Source organism: Anneissia japonica, unplaced genomic scaffold (assembly GCF_011630105.1).
Source record: "Anneissia japonica isolate Jap-2015-1 unplaced genomic scaffold, ASM1163010v1 scaffold1481_len107365_cov102, whole genome shotgun sequence".
Classification (NCBI taxonomy): domain Eukaryota; kingdom Metazoa; phylum Echinodermata; class Crinoidea; order Comatulida; family Comatulidae; genus Anneissia; species Anneissia japonica.
In genome coordinates this window covers 10,577-14,977 of record NW_022758724.1, presented here as the reverse complement: position 1 = coordinate 14,977, position 4,401 = coordinate 10,577, and positions in this window count along the sequence as shown.

The following is a 4,401-nucleotide window of genomic DNA, read 5'->3' as shown; positions in this document are numbered from 1 at the left end:
AACTGATTCTGACTGAGATTTTGACACTTAAACAAACATATCTCAGCCTAACCGAACGACCGCATTGTGCGAGATGCGAAGTACAAAAAGTAATCTCATTAGAGAGGGCGCTCTTTATTGACTGTATGAAGTATACATAAAAGCGAGAGTATTCCAGTGGATGCGATCTACAACCTCTGAATTTGCCTAGTAACGATGAATTCGTCGAGAAAATGGTAATATTATATGAGAAATAGTCTGTATTTCTCATTTTTTTTATTCTTTTGCGTAAAACTAAAAAATATGCCAATATTTTTCCATGATTTATAATAATTGGAGTAATGCAAATGCATATTTTCTAAAAAAAAAAGTCATTTTTAGTGAAATTTTGCCGGGAATGGGGCTTTAAGTGTGTTTGTAATGTATGTGTATTTTGTAGTAGTATGTTGTTATAATCGTGTAGTGTGCATTCATGTTTGTTTTCGTAGTTCGGCAAGACGCCGTTAATGCGCGCTTTGTGGAGCGCACCAGACAACGTGTTGGAGATGATGATTGACGCAGCAACAAAGGCTATGTTCAGACACAACGACTTACGCTAGCGTAACGTTAATCGAGTGGTGTGAACTTGTGCGCGGCGTAGCGAACGCCAGTATTATCGCGCAATCACTGGCGTACGGTAATCCAGCAACAGACCCCAGATTAGCGTACGCCACATGATTTACGACAGTCACGCATCGGTGATTTTGAACTCAGCCAAGATTTGACCAATCAAAATAAACCTAGATGTAAACAGAAAATAAAATGCGCGAATTACGAATACGAATATTTCGCGCGAATACTTACTCTAGCGTTCATTAATCGCCCAGTCTGGACATCTCGCTAGTTACGCCATGGATTAACGTATGCCTGGCGTTAGATACGCCTGGCGTATCTCACAGGTCTGAACGTAGCCAAAGAAGACCATAGAACACGAGAACCGCGTGAGTGAAATTAAATATCATTACATTTTATACAAACAATACAAAACACATATCATGTATACAAATCATGCAACAAACAAGTGAACATCAACTCAATGTAGATTACAGTGGTTTATTTCATTTAAAACTATAAATTATGATTGTATTATTTGATTTATATGCATTTTTTAACTCTAAAAAGCTTATGTTATGAACATGATCACTATTTTCTCAATAAAAAACTTTCAAAAAATATATTTTATAATGAGACAAAAGTAATTATGTTTGGATTTTTTTATCAGTTTGGTTAACTAGATACATTAATGACAATAAAATTGATATTTTACACAAAAATTTCAATCACTAAAAATGTGAATTTATATTAACGTAATCTAATAATAGTGTAAAACATAGGCACTTTGGTTCAAATTGTTTGCCCGATTCTACGTTATAAACATCATCTAAAAAATATGAAATTATGTAATTAGTATCTAATAATGACTCAAAGTAGATTTAAAGTGATATATTTTATTTAAAACTAGAAATTAGGAATTTACTATTTAATTTACCTGATTGTTTACAACACTAAAAGCCAATGTTATGGGCATGAACAATATTTACTCAATAAAAACTTTAAAAAAATATATTTTAGAATCAGAGAAAGTAATTATGATTTATTTTTATCAATATAGCTTACTAAATATATTAATGACAATGAAATTGATATTTTACACGAAAAGTTCAATCGCTAAAAATGCGAATTTGAAAGAAGAAGGAGAAGGAGATCACTCGGCAAAGCTACGCGCACGCAGCGCTATGCAAATGAACCAAGATCAAAGTTGCCGCAACGCGTAAAGAACGTTTGCGCGATGCCTTTGAAGTCCCATGTGTTCCCCACCATCAAATTTTCAGCAGGCATAGTTGACCAGAGAATTGAACATGACGAAATGGAGAGCACCTTCTTTTCTCAATGCACACTACATACTGTCAATCACTATGGCTGCGCAATCTTTTCTATTTTGAAGCTGATACATTTATCTCTCATAAAATATCAAACATACTAATATTTTCCACCAAGAAAAGTTTCAAATTTAATGGAACATTTACATGACCTATAAATGTATAGTATATTTCAACTTCAATTTTCATAAATTTGCCAAAATTCGCCAATTCTAATTTTAACAGATATTAATTAATAAATGATTAAGGATTATAATAAACTAAGTCATTTAAAGGTTAACGAGGGTTATCTATTCGAAAAATTAATCCAAAATCTGAGTATTTTTCAGTTTTACGCTGACTTAGCTTTATAGTTGAACCAGTCAATCTTTAGACAAAATTATAATGAACACAGAAGTAATTTTAAAATAAATATTTTACGGAATCCGTTCCTGAAATATACAAATAATAACATACCAAAAGCCCGTAAAAAATCTAATCAGGGGAACATTGTTCATTATAAAGATATTTAATGGGTTAAAATCAAACGTTTTATTGCACAACTGCTCTGCTGGAAGCGTATAAATGCATGTCGTTGCCAAGTTGTTGCTAACGAAAAAATGTGAATTATAGGGTACACTGTTAAAAATAAAGGTGCAACTAAGGGTACAAAGATAGAAAATGGTGCACAGTTGCACCTTTTTCTTATAAAAAGGTGCAGAGAGGGTGCAGAGTTCAGATAATCGATTAAAAGGCTCATCTTTGCACCTTTTGTTATCGGAAAATGCAGATGGTGCAAAAATGTACCTTTTTATAGTAGAAAGGAACAAGTCTAGCTTTGTCAAAAGCTAGTATTTAATACAAAACATGTTCTGTTTGAGTTTCATACCAGTGTTCGACACGGAAATGTGGTGTATTACCTTGAAAAATGTTTCAATATAGGCCAGCATTAATTTCTTTAGACAAGCAGGTTCTGTAAAGCCTATTTGATTTGGTTGAGTATCTGTAGGGCCTACAATAACGGAGAGCGTCAGTGAATAAAATTAAGCAATGACAGATTTTTCATGGCTTTACATCGACAACGATAGACGCAGTGCTAGTCCTACGTGAAGTAAGTAGGCCTATACTATTTAAAATGAAAAACCACTGGTAGTCCTTCACTTATCCTATTATCATGGAACAGTTAAATGGATATACATAAAACACGGGTGATTTAGTTGCCGTGTACGTGGTTAAAAAAAGGGCATGATTGACACAGCAAGGTGCAACTTCAAGTGGTCTGAAAATCTCATTGGGTTCATTATTACCACATCAAGGGTTCAACCTTCCCGACAACTGTCGGCGACTGTCGCCGATAGGGTTAGCGATTTTATGGAAACCAAGCTTTGAGCTGATTGGTCGGTCGAATCAGGGAGCCTTCCCGACTGCGTCGGGACTGCTACGCGTTACAACGTCGGCGATAACATAATATTAGGCATCTTGAGTAATCACAGTACCTTACGGGTTCAAATCAGCACCTAACAGGTTTACATGGGGCCCTTCCCCTGGTTGAAATTGGCACCCCGGCAGGTTCGCATGATTGGTTTAAATCCACCTTAGCAGGTTCACATGAGCACCTCAGCAAGTTCACATGAGCACCTTAGCAGGTAGGAAGAACCGTTAAATCTCGTCGTGTGCGGCGGGCTTTAAAGAAGTGCACGCGCGTACGACGAATGACAGTTAGGCGCGTGTAATGTGTGCGGGCAGGCTTTTTTTCCCCGCCGGCGGCTGAATGAAATCAGACAGTTGACGACGCACCCTCTGTTTATATACACATGTCTTGTCTAACCTCATTACTGTTTGTCTGGTTGTTGACGTCTTGCCATCAAAAGTCGAAACATTATTGGTCGGTTGTTCTTCTTTTCATCAGTCATTTGGCCATAAAAAAAACTGCGTAAGTTAAGTAGACCAAACCTAGGCCTAGTAGTATGCTGCCTAGCTTAGGCTAGGCTTAGCCTATATGAGGGGCCTATCAGATAGATAGACCCCCAGGCACCCGCCCGTAGCCTAGGCGCCTTGCTTTAAGCAAAATTAAATAAATCCGTTAAGGCCAGCCTAGGCCTAGACCTATAATAGGAAGACTTCTTGGACACTGATCAGTCACTGTCTTCAGCTAGAACTGTTGAATATTTTGACATTTTGACATAAAACTTGGAAATGTTAGACAAATAAAGTTTCTTTTCATATGTACCTACTAGCCTAGGCATAGGCAATACACTTGACAAATGTAGGCCTATTACTAGCCTATGCCTAGAAATTATATCCAATATGGCATATCAACAAAGTAAATATAAAACAGAAACTTAATCCTGAATAAGACAATTTATGCCCATGTCATTAACCTCAACCTGATATTATTAATTAACCAACTGGGTAAGGGAGTGTTCAGAAATACTTGTTGTTGGGGGAGGGGCGAGGGTTTGAGTACAAATGTGAAAATCGAATCAAAAAATAAAATTGCACTTAAGGAAGGGGATAAATACAA